General features: G+C 41.9%; 1 protein-coding gene across 1 annotated transcript in view; it reads right to left on the bottom strand.

Moving 5' to 3' along the window:
* Positions 1–9,530, bottom strand: part of ELK3 (ETS transcription factor ELK3) — a 36,982-nt gene extending 27,452 nt beyond the window's left edge. The window contains exon 1 of the mRNA XM_041409814.1: positions 9,101–9,530. The gene's annotated coding sequence lies outside the window, so the exon portion shown is untranslated. The remainder of the gene's footprint in view (positions 1–9,100) is intronic.
* Between the last annotated feature and the right edge of the window lie 3,907 nt (positions 9,531–13,437).

The following is a 13,437-nucleotide window of genomic DNA, read 5'->3' as shown; positions in this document are numbered from 1 at the left end:
TTTAAATTCTAATTTAAAAGATTATTTACAGTAAAAATTTACAAGGTCTCCTTCTCAAGCAAGAATACCCACTGTTATGGCCGAGCATGTTTAAAAAAAATAAACAGTCTCCTGTGGTTAAGAGCAACACAAAAGAGACAGCAGCAAATTCTCGCAAAATATTAAGGGCTAACATCGAGTTCCACCACAGAGAAGAAAGCACTCACACATATGTCCAGTAATGCTTCAAGTAGGTACGTTTGGTAATACAGTGTTTGCAGTTTTTAATTTTTTTACCTAAGTCAAAGAAAAGCGGAGGCAGATGTCCAAAGGAAGAAAGTTCTGCAATGTCCAAACTAATAAAACAAAGGACTGGTTGCCTGCCAAGCAGAGGTGTGATGACACCGCCTCTACAACACGAGTGTTTTCACATTTTCTGTAAGGATGCAGTTCACGAAACAGTTTTAATCCCACTGGAGTAAAAGCCCTTAGCAGGAGGAAACATGGCTAGTTGCTTCCCTGTGAAGGCTTAAAAAATAACCTGCTCAATTATTTCTAAAGCTAGCCATAAACAAAACTACATAAATCTGTAATGGCTCCAACCCTTCACCTTGGGACAGACATAAAATGAGTGCAGACTCCTCACACTGCTTTCTGTCTGCTCATGTGGTGCACATCTGTGGCACGCTGGCAACATGCTACACTGCAATCTGAGGGACTCCTGCTTTCAAAAACACTCCTATATGTTTATTTTTCCCATATGACTTCCTCTTATAGTTTTGTCAGCATCAGACACAGTAGGACACAGATCATGATTACCTGACTGTCCTATATAAAATTTCTGATGCTTCCAGAGCTGAAGAAGGCAGAGGTTCCAACCTCCAGGAACAGCAGCTATTCTGAAAGTTTACTTAATATATCAAGAGATGATTACTCCCAAAAGTAAATGCTTTATCTGTATTCCCTTCTTTAAATGAAGTATTAAAATTTTCCATTTTGCAACAACAGACCAAATTCTTTGTAACTTATTCAGTGGCTCCAAAATGTTAAATTGTGTACTATTACTATCTGCTGTCTCAAATGCTGCTTTAATGCATTTCATATTCAGATGTTTAAACTAATCTCCCCCTTGCCACTGATTTTTCCTAGACTAAAACTCAGATAAAAAAGCAAGTCTTTTTCATGCTGTGAGCAGAGAGGAAACTGGCCAAAAGGACAGGAAACAGTCCTTGGAGTTCTGTTAGGGAAAACCAAGGCGGCTGGCAATTTTCATGAAACCTGAAGCACAGCAAGATCATTGTAGCATAGACTGGTAGTCAGACTTGCCTTACCATGCAAACTGGATTTTCAGAATTTGCTGGATTAGCAAAATGAGCCATTGAACTATTAAATAACATTCAGGCTTACCTGCATATTGTCATCTTGCAAGGGGAGTCAGTTACAGCATTATACCAAAAATGGTGTAAAACAATTCAGCAGATGGTAACCTACAAATATGGAATCATTTTACTTGGACAGTTTCTTCCCAAAACATTAGCCCTATTGCAATAGGTTTTGGAGCACAAGCCAGAGTGTAAGTTCCTTAGCCACAAAAAATGAGCAACGAGTCACAGCACTAGTCAGGTCTATATTTTTATTATCTCATAGTAAAAACATAAATTAAGAACTATTCTTACACATAAAAATCTCAAAGATCTGCTATTCTTCTCAGTGCTAATGAAACTTCTGTGTGTTTATCATGCACTAAGCTAAACCAAAACCCAAGTAAAATATTTTAATCTTCTGACATTATTCACTTTCCTACTACACCAACAAGGCCCTGCACGTCACACCTACATGTTTCACCTAACTTCATTCATTAAACACTGGAATACCCCACAGAATGTATCGTAGAGTACCTGAGATCTCAGCCAGGAGAAGATCTGTTTGTCACTCCCCTGTATTGTGTCCTGTCTGCTTAAACTAATTTGCACATCTGCTGCAAACTATGAATGAGAGAGAAATGAGACACTATTTCAATGATTACAGCAAACTTTGCTGTATGCAGAGTGCTCACATTGCACATGTTTAGAAGTGACATCAATGCACTAACTGGTTTGTCAATGTCTCTGCTGCTCAGGATACATAACAGCCACTGTTTCGACTTGTGTCCTATTGAATTCTGTATAAGATTACACATTTAAATAAAATGCAAAGACTCTATTCCCTCTTCTCAGCTTGGATGAGACTGCACAGTCAGCATTACTGTGCCCTGCTCCCAGGGAATCAAACTGCCCTGTTCTGTAAGGGTTTTTATCACTGAAGTGGCAGTACTGAAGGAGTCTGCAGTCATACTTTCTATGCCAGCCCCATTCCACACTCACAGTTTGCTAAACTGACCACACACACCACTTACTCTGAGTCTGCTCTGAGTCACCAGACTTCACAGAGGTCTATATCCAGAATCTAAACCCACAGTCCCATCTCAGCTATGTTAGTGTAGCATGAAAGAAATTCTCTGAAGGTAATCAACTTTCTCCACATTTAACTAACAGAGCTGCAAAAGGAATTTGTTCTTATTTTCTAAATGCTTTTAAAAGATTGTTTCTTCACATGAATTACTCTTAATTGCTGGGAAGAGAGAATGGTGGTACTTCAGTCTACAATTTTTTTTGTTTGTGCTGTATTGTGACTTGATACAGCAAAGGCCATTCAACACTACCACAACATAAACATTTAAAAACAATAACACACATTAGCATCCTTCTCAAAAAGCCTAAACTGAAACACATATCTGATCAATTTTCATTAAAAAAAAGAACAACAAAAAAGCAGAAATATACAGAGACGTAGTAAAGAGGTGCTGTCACCACATTAGAGGCAAATGGATGTGGAATAGAAATCTGTTTTCCAGATGAACTATCAGTCGTGTTGCAAAATAAGGATGGGAAACTTACAGGGGGACATTTGATTAAAAACATTTAGATCCTTTAGATGAAGGATATAATCCAAGTCTACGCTTTTGTGTACAACTGCAAAGGCATGTTTTACACAAACATTTTTGCTCATTCACTAATGTTTTCAGAAAAAGACCCATCATGTGCAATAGTATTAATGGGACTTTGGACTTAATACTTAGGTTAGAGCCTATAAATCTTTTACCAATTTTGCATGATTGGCAATATTAATAAAAATTATGTATTATTCATTACATTATTTAATAACAATGAAAAATAAAAGACAATGTGTGAGACATGAGTTTTCCCCTCAAAGTACTTCAAATGATCTTCAAGTTAGGAGCCACTAACAAAGATAAGAAAATTGTATACTTTAAAGCTCAAAAAACTAAGACAGTATTGCTTGCACAAGAGCCAAAACACATTAATGTAGTAAACTGGTATCTGCAAAGATCATCCAAGTTACATTCTGAATCTTCAAATACTGCGTAGTAAATTGGAAAGCAGAGACACAGATGTGACTGAAATGACTCTCTGAAATAGGTCTGGGGTAGCCATGGAATGGGCAGTATCATTCACAGTACATCCTGACACTGCAAAATTCAGAGCTGTGGAAGACTAGGAGGACCCTTCACAGAGCAAGCAAGAGCCACTGCAGTGCCTTAGTGACATATAACATGCAGCTAGGCTCAGTGCATTAACAGAAGTGCTGACACACTCAAAAGTAAATACATGCCTAAGTGCTTTAAAAAAATCAAAACAAAGTAAGTTTGTGGCTTCCTACAGAGACTCTTGTCCTGAAGATAGTGAGCTGTATCTAACTGCTCAGATGAAGACAGATCACATGCTATAGTCTTCAAAAACCTTTCTTTACACAGTTGATTGATGTTTATGTTCATCATAAGTCCATAGGTGCCGTGTCGATAACTGCCATCATACAGTTGAACAGTTTCCAACACTTGGCCCATGAATGTGGAGTCAGTGGCCCTTCCTCCTGCCAGTGAGGCAGAAGCACTGCAGCACCACCACTGTGTGCACAACCGCTCAGAAATAATCATGGATCCACAGATACAAGAAGGACAAACCCACTGCTGTAGACAATCACAGCAATGCTACTTGAGCAAGCAGCTGAAAATCAGACAATGTGGTGAGAACTCCATAACAGTAAAAAAATCCCCTATGATTTTCAGCTGACTTGTACCTGCCTAAGGCATGGCAAAATTAGCCGCCTACCTTCTTAGCTGCCATATAACTTTAAAATGTTACTTAAATATTTATTTGTCTGGTATAATATGAGATACTACCCAGGAATTGCACCTACCAAGAAGATCAACAGCTCCAGGGTACATTTTGGTAGTGCAAAAAAACTACCACAGTATTAATAAAAAAATTAAAACGCAGAGCTGACTGTACAATTGTTAACTGGCATTGAATCAGCTGCCAAGTAGTGTTTTCGTTATATTTTTGTATCCATGCTTGTGGGCAGGTGTTTTCTTTAGTTCTTGCTTTTGGAAAAGCAGAAAGTCTCCTTCAAAGAGCTTTTGGATTAAAATCCACTCTTAACAACAAACCCATAAGAACCTGAAATCTGATATAATTGCTGGCACATAAAATCACAATATGTTAAAGAAAGTTTTAAGGACAAGGATGAATTTCTTTTTCTGAAGTGCATAGCTGAGAGGCACTTCATGCTTCATCTGCTTTGTTTCCATCCACGTAGCCTTGTATTTTGGGTGCTGTGAGGTGGACTTCCTGTGCCTACACCTTGACATTCTCCTCAAAATCATGACTAAATCTTTAATCATTCATTATTCAACAAAATACTTCAACATGAGAACGGACATATTCAGTCTTTCAAGAGCTCTCAACAGCCTCCAGAATACTCATTGATTCATTTAACAAGCCACAGATGAAGTAAACATCTGTCTAATGATTCAAGACAATGAGATTCCCTATTGTGGGAAACACCGAGGAGAAAGCCACGATGAATCAATCCAAGGATACACGGCACAACACCACTTCCACAGGCCCGTCACTGACAGTCTGTGGCATGAGCCATTGGGTGTGGTTACCAAGCACAGACAGCAGCTCAAAACCAACAGTGCTCTTTGAAACTGGCCCAGGATAACTGTCCTATAATCAGTGCCACAGCTCCAAAATGGATTCCAGCAGCAGCATCCAGGCAGGTCGTGCACTGGAGCCACCTCCATCAGAAGAAACCATGGACTGATAAATCCCCTCACTGCACAAAGGAGTCCAACCTGCCGTATCTTTATGGGTAGTAGCTAATTTATCAGTTCTTTATTATCTTAGATTATTTGGCATTATGGCAGAGAACCACTCAGAGAGATAATGGTAACTACATGAACTTACAAATTTTAAATGATGTCACCGACACACTAGTTAAAATCCTTTTTAATAAATGCATGCATCACAAGTAACTATGTATTGGTGCTCCCGCCCTTATCCCACACTCCCTTATCTTTAGTTGCCAAATGTCTGTTTGGTACTTATTTCTTTTTTCTGAAGCAAAATGTTGTCATGTGATTGCACTCCCAAGGCTAAGGTTTGTATTTTCTGTACAGCTCATGGACCCCCATGTCTGTGTTGCACATAGCTACCTTCCTACATGCAAACATATGAGCCTCAGAGCAAGCAACAAGCTCTGTGCACCTTGGTGAACCTGAAAATTTACTTTCATTCTGTGCCAAGTCTTTCAGAACCAATTTTTGACCAATATTTGTGTTCACTTGACCAGTAATAGCTGCCCCTAAGAATAACTCTGTCATGAATACCTCCATCCCAAGAAGGGCACCACAAGAAGAAGGCAAAGTTTACATAATTGGATTTTATGCACAGCAAAAGGGAAACACTTCAGTCTTTGGAATTATGTACTTGATTTCTTCCCATGGCTTAAGTTTAATGAAATAACATTAAGTAGCAGGAGCAAAGAACCACTGTGAATCAGTAAGCCCTGAAAACCACTAATGAATAAAACAAAATACACTTTTGTTTCTACATATGAAAGTGTCCATGTGTGTGGAGTTATAAACAGTTACAAGGAAGGCTGTAGCTGAGTTTCTCCCCTGAGACTGAGTTGCTTATTTCAGCTGTTGCATCTAGGTGGAGTCAATGATATCAGAAAGGATATAAGCCTGTGGGTTTTTTTCTTTTTAGGAACAACTCGCAGAGTTGATTAGGAAAAATCAGGATGTAAGCAATGATTGTAATACTGAGCAGACAATATATACTCCTAATACATTTTTAGACCGGTGAAGAATAAAATTCTATGTACAATAAAAGCATCTTTAATACTTTTTTTATTATTTGAGTGGAAACTATCATGCATTACATAATATTTGGATTTCTTTTCTAGTCCAGACTTGTTGTGTTTTTAACACATCTATGGATAACTTCTCATTCAGCCTTTCAAACTCACAGAACACACAACACAAAGTACACTATTACTACATCTGTTTTCCTGAGGGCATCAAGATGTTTCACACTTATCTCGAACAAACACAACATACAAAATTTATATATTGTGGATGAACTACATATATGTATGTGTATGTAAGTATGTATGAATGTGTGTGCTTCATCTACTCCGATTCAGTGGACAGGACACAAAATTCCAGGCATATTTAACACAATAAGTGAACAATTTATTGTCCATATTTCAGAGAGAGATAGTGAGAGCCAGGAAACACTCCTCAGTAAGTTTTGGTGCTGTACACCACACTAACTGCTCCATAACATATTCAACAGGTTTTTGAATGCTATGTCCAGTATTGCACTTCTTTCTCTAAAACTGAGAATTTTACAAAAGAAACAAACCTCCAAAACTGAAAAATAATCCCTTGCTTCCTGATGGCTGCATTTGATTGAGACAGAGATTAGGCATTGTCTGGTTTATACACTATTCTAAAAATTCTTCACTGCCCCACTAGAAAATCAAGAGACATCTGTGTCTGGAGACTGTGTCACTAATCCACTAATAGAAGTCCTCTGTGAAGTGATGTTAATGAAGAACTTTTCTGTGCCACTTGGACATAGGAAGTGCAGGAAACACTGTAGATCCTCAGAGGTAAACACGTGATATACTGCAAGCACTGTTTTTCTGCATAATATTTGCAAATTAGTTTAATGCTATCACATGATAATTCAAGTAAGTAGCTAAGTGTTACTTCCTAATGCATACAATTTTATTCTCATTTATTGACAATTCCTTTAGCTAAAATCCACTTGCAAGCAAGAATCCATTTTCTTTGTTTGCTCCACCGCAAAAAGTTGTTGCTTCTAATTTAAAGATTGGTGGGGCATGGCAAAAATCTTTGTCATCTGAACACAGACTTCTTTCATGACCATTATGAAAGCAAATCATCATAAAGTAATTACACGAACCACTAAATCAAAACTGGTATGTATAAAATCACTTGAAAACAACATACGTAAAGCACCACCACAGGAAGGCTACGTGGGTGAATACATTTTTCCAATATGGCCATCACCTCAGTATCTTGCCTCAAGATTTTTTAACTTTGCAATTACATGCAATTGTCAGACATGCATAGAACATGTTTATCATAACAGAGACATCCTGCTACCCCATTTATATGCTTCACCCTATGGAAATATTTACGCATAAATTAATCTGAAATAATTGAAAAGTCTGTATGAGCAAAATACGAGACGAATCACGACTTTCGGCTTGAAATGAAATGCAGCGATTGACTTTCGGAGTCCTCATGACCTAAAAGATGCTACATTATATAAAATTGCCATAGCACCACACTCCTAAGTAAATAAAGATGTAACTTGTCTCCCTTTCAACTGCAACGTTAGAAAGGCTGACAGGGCTTCACAAAACCCTCCTGTGTTAGGGAACGGAAACTCCTAATGAGATTAGTTGGTGTGTGTGCAGACATTACTTAGCCATGACTAAATGGGCTCTCTTCCTGCAGCCAGTGGAAAATTCAGGGAACTTTTTCCCCCTGCAGCATCAGAGTCCCTCTAACCTTCAGCAAAGCCAGATCCAACAACAACTCTCCACTTTCTCTCCCTTTCTCCCTCTCTCTCTCTCTTTTTTTTTTTTTTTCCTTTCCCTTACAAACATTTTTTGTGTTTTTCTTTTTTTCATTTGATGGTGGAAACTATCCACGTCGGCCAAGGGGGTCTGGGGGCAGGGGGTGGCTAAAAAAAGAGGGTGGGGGGAGGTCCGGGGAGAAGGCAGAAGACTACAAAGGAAACAGTAAAAAGGAGCAAATACATAAACCTGAGAGGGAGAAAACCACAGAGTTTCTTTGTGAGCTGCAGTGACTCATTTTCAAGATGTTGTCTGCTGCCAGTTTCAAACCGGAAGCGCATGGCAATTAGTCTTGCTGTTTCCAGACAAGCCAGAAACCCCCCCGACCCTTTTTTTTTTTTTTTTCCCTTTTTTTAAAGTCCCTTCTGCAGTTTCTGCAGGAGCCTTCCCTTCCCTCCCCCCGCGCCCTCCACGGCCCCGCTCGGCCTCGCAGCGCCGCCGGGGACCCCGCGGCGCCCCCGCCGCCCTCACAGGCAGCGGGCGGCCCCCGCCGCCCCGAGCGCCGTACGCGGGATGCCGCTGGGAGGGGGCGGCCCCCCGGCACCGCCAGCCGGCACCGCCGGGGAGCAGGACGCGAAACGCCCCGGCACCGCCGAGGGGCTGCGGGCGGAGCGGTGTCCCGGGGTTCCCCTTGATCCCCGGCGCCTCCTTCCCGGCCCTGCCGCTCCTCACCCTCCGGCTCCTTCTCCCGCATCTGCCCCCACCCCCGCCACGGTCCGTCCCCTCACCTGCACCCGCAGTTCCCGGGAGGCGGCAGGGCCCCCGGGGAAACCCTCCACCGGGCCGGGGGGCCCCTGCGGCGGCGGGAGCCTCCTCGGGCATCCCGCCCCCCCGGCGGCCGCCCTCTGCCTCGTTACCGCCGCGCTGCCCGGGCCCGACCCCGGGGCAGGACCCCTGGGCTCCCCGGCCCCGTGCGGGGCTCCGAGCCCCCTCCCCGCGGTGCCCGGCACCTCACCTCCCTCCCGCGGGCTGTCCCCGCTGCCACCCCACCGGCGAGCGGAGCGCGGCTCCGCAGCAGCCGCCGGCCTCCCCTTCTCCTGCCCGCAGCCCCCCGAAACTTTGCGGGAGCCAGGGCGGGCGCAGCAGCACTTGTACCTACCCAGCGGCTGAGGGACTTTTCCGCTCTCTCCTGGTAGTCTAGAGGGAGCTGAGTAAAATTCCCTGATTCTCCATGCTGACAGTCTTCTGCAGGCTCTCTGTTGCTCTGGTAATGAGATCCTGATTTTGTTTTCCCTTTTTCCTTTTTTTTTTTTTTTCTTTTTCCCCTCGGGCCGGTGTGTGTGTGTGTGTGTGTGTGTGTGTGTGTGAGCGCCTGCCCGTGAGAGGGAGCGAGCAGGAAGCCGGGGCAGTCAGACAGCGGCCCGGCTCACTTCCTCTCCCGCACTATTCCCCGGGCGGTTTGCAGTCTGTGTAAACAGCCTTTTCCTCCCCGCGCCCCTCGCTCTGGCCGCCGATGTGCAGCATGGCTGTAACACAAGACACACGCATAGTACAGCGGGCAGCGGTGACTCCGCCGGCTCGCAGGGAGCTCCGCGACTCCCCCGACCGCCACCCCTTCCTGTGCTACACCCCCAGGGAGGAGCTTCCCGCCGGCCGCCCCGGCTGCTCGGGCCAAAATGCACCCGCGTTTCCTCGGGGGACACCGGGGAGATGCTAATGAACCCCGTAGGAGCGGTGCTTCGCCGTCCCGGAGGATGGTGACGGCTTTGGCCCTGGAGAGACGGCCGCCCTCGTCCCACCGTGCTGGGGCTGAGGTCACCGTGGAGGGGAGCGTTGGGCACCTCTGGTGGGGTCACTGCGGGCTGAGGGGCTGGTGGGATGCCGTAGCTCACTGGATGCTCGCTGGCCACCCTGCCAAGCTGAACCTCGAAGGGACGGCAAAGTACAGAAGATAGCAACACGGTACGACTTAAATCGAGGGAAATAACGTTAAAAATCAAGGAGCACTCACATCATAACATCATGGAATAACGGTTTTATTTGGTTTGGAAGGGACCTTTGATGGTCGTCCTGTCCAATTCCCTAGCAATGAGCATCATCAACTTGATCAGGTTGTTCAGAGCTACTGCTCCAACCTAACTTTGAATGTTTCCAGGAATGGAGCACCTCCACGTCTCTGAACAACCTGTGCCAGTGTCTTACCACTGGTATTGTGAAAAACACCTTCCTTATATCCAGTCTGAACCTATCCTCTTTTAGTTTAAAATTATTTCCCCTTTTCCTATTGCAAATCATCAAATACAAGCTGCATCTTGGAACTCCACATGATATCTCAAGAGTCAGACCAGTGGTAGTTAGCTGACTGAGGTTTAGGTTTTGACCTTCAAGCTCAGATATAAACTGTTGGGTTTAATTTATTAAAAGGGATACATTTCCAGTATTAGGAGTTTATGTAAATTTTGTGTATTCTTGTGTCTCGTATATCAGCATTTCTAACTTTATTTGGAAATTTTCAGAGTGAGTGACATTATCTTCTGTCTGCCTAGAACATCAGTGACGTTCAAGGCATAATACTTCAAAACCAAAACCGCTATTTCTTTTAATAGTAATGAGATTTATCATTCCAGCACTGTAACTGCTATTCAGACTGTTTTTGATGAGCACTGACATAGAAGCTGTGATTATTTTTTATCACTCTACTGGTTTGTTGCTTGCAATGTCATTGGGAACACAAGTATGTTTTGATGGAGTCAAAGAGATTGTCACAGTTGGCCACTAAGCAACAGTCAATAGCATCTGAACAGAGGTATAGGATCAAATTCAGTCTCTTGAGGAAGTCCATCAGGTTTCTTCCTTCTTCTCTTCTAACATGCCATAGAGAAGCAAGAATAACTTGGTACCAGCCCACCAAATAATGGAACTTTATTATTTTTCTTAAATCATTCCTTTCTAGAAGTAATTTTGAATTTCAGAATAGAGATATGAGGTCTGATAAATCATCATTTTGTGTTTTCTAAATAAACAAGCATTAAAATCTTTAATTTCAGACAGTATATTTCCTAGATTAAGTGTACAGTGGATAAAGTCCTTGCTGTTAGCACTAGTTTAAATTATGAGGATTTTTAGGGAACTACAGCTGAAGACCCAGTTTTGCAAACAGGGCAGTCAGAGAAGTTTTTATGGTATCAAAATGAAGTGCTGGACTGACAGCTAGGAGTACCAGTAATCACCTTCTACATTTATCTTTTATTGTCTTTCTGACCAAGAGGTGAAGCAGATATACCACAGTTGCCTTGATCAGGTATTGTGTGGAGATCTGAAAAACAAACTCTCAAAAACAGTACAAGTCCTTTTCTTCTACAGATAACACTATGTCTCTAGAAACGTCTAAAACTTTTTTTTCCTCCAATTTCCTATGCTGTAACTGTTTACAGCACCATTTTTTATTTTTTTTTGTGGTTTTTTGTAACACCAATCTTCTTTTTTTGTCTAGTGAGGTAGAAATCTAAATAGGGCTGCCATGCTGGAGGTCAGATGACTACTGGATGAGGGCTCTTCATAATCACCCTACAAAAGCTGGAGTAAAAAGTGCGGAACTCATTTAACAGAATGAAGACACCGGGATGTGTTGGAAAAGAAGCAATTCAGAAAGCTCTGCAGGAAGTGGAAGAAAATGGGAGCTTTTGGCCAGGGCTACTGATCGTAGCACTATGGATGTCATAGGAAAAGTATTTTTGGAAGCTACATCTGTGTCTTGATAAAAACACAGTGCTTTACAAATTATTGCTGAAACTCTCCTCTGCAATATCTGCCTGACTTGATTAATCTACACTTTGAGTTAACCTTAAGAATTATTTGATGCAAAAATACAAGATGATGAATGAGAAAAACAGTGTGTTTGTGTTGTGTAGGAGCTTTCTTCTTCTGTTTTTCAAAAAACCTGTCAGTTGACATAGTTATTAAAATGCTGGTTATATTTTTAGCAGAGTCACTAGTCAGCTTCTGTGTCTCATTTCACATCCATTCATCAGCACATGATATCATTACAACTGTTAACTGTGAAGCCTTAGTTCTGTCCTCAAGCTATGAAGATCTGAGGGTTTAGCTTTGGAAATTGTTGTTCCTTGCTCAGATTTGGTCCAGACAGCAGCTGTTGTACTCATAAAGGACTAAGTTTAACTGAGACGGCTCCCCTTCAACCAGTAAGGCAGGTTACTGCTGCTGAGAGTCCTAATCTGATGGGTTCAGACAATCCTTGAACAAACATATGCACCCAGGATGTCTCTGTTTACCTAGAGACAGAGTGATTTGTAAAGGAGCCTGTATTTATAAACCACTCCTGCTGAAAAAATTGCCCCAAAGCATTCCTAAGAATAGTGACTATAATTCTGCCTCATTTTATTAGATTACATCAATTAAGAAACCAGGCTTTGTCTGTCTTTTCAGATTGTTTCTCCTGCATTTTTAAACTGTTAATAAATCTCATGTGCTGCTGTGATTAAACAATCTAAGAGAAGGAAACAAAAAAGTACAGGTAGATTTGCTGTCCTCTGGATCTCTTTTTAAAGCTCTTCAGGCTGAGACTCATAAATGGGTTGGTCTAGGTTTTAGTGTAATTTCAATCTGAGCCTTGAGTCCCTCCATAATTAAATTATTAAATTAAATTATATAATTGTAATGTCACTTTTTGGTATACAATTTCCCTTAAGTGTACATAGATGCTTATAATCACATGTAATTATCAAGAACAAAGTTGAAAGCAGTTGGAAATAATTGTTGTTTCATTTAATATTTTAAGTGCTAATATATTTAATGAATGCATACATTGTTTCATCTTCTCTAATAATTTTTTTTATTTCTTTCTAGATTACAGGCTCTGCAGTGAAGAGGAAGATTTGTGTCTGCCTTTAGGACAATGAACACAATATTTCTGTGGGAGAAGCACTCCTAACCATTCTCCTCTCTTATTTTCTAGCAATTCTGCCTTGAATAACCACCTGACAGGTTACAGGAGAATGTCCAGGGAATTTTGGAAACTGGGTAAATAAAAACTAATTGCCTGAGATAAATCTAATTCATGTAAGATTCTTGGTTGCCATTCACAACATATTATTTAAATATCTTGCAAATGTTGCATCCATACTGATGAATGTGATGGATGTTGCTCCAGGAGCTTTGGCTTTTCTCTTTCACACTCTCCTGTAGCTGAACCAGCACAGGTTTTAGAGCCAACAGCTTCATTATTGCAAAAAGCCCTGGGGGATCCACACTGCTCACAAAATGGTCAGGTCCTCAGTTTTATCTCATCTCACTGGCAGCTTCACTGGCAAGAAAAGCGCCATGTGCAATGCTGTGGCTCCAGCATATAACCCTGACTCTAAATCCATGGAAACTCAAGGGACCAGGTTGCACAGTGCTTCCCACAAGCATTTCTTCCTGGCTTTTTGCTGAGCTATCCACAGTAAAATTGTGAACTTTAGAAGAGGGATGGCAGAT

This window comes from Onychostruthus taczanowskii, unplaced genomic scaffold (assembly GCF_017590055.1).
Source record: "Onychostruthus taczanowskii isolate IOZ18803 unplaced genomic scaffold, ASM1759005v1 scaffold31, whole genome shotgun sequence".
Lineage (NCBI taxonomy): Eukaryota > Metazoa > Chordata > Aves > Passeriformes > Passeridae > Onychostruthus > Onychostruthus taczanowskii.
Note: the sequence above shows the minus strand (reverse complement) of the source record. Positions and strands in the feature narration are given on the sequence as shown.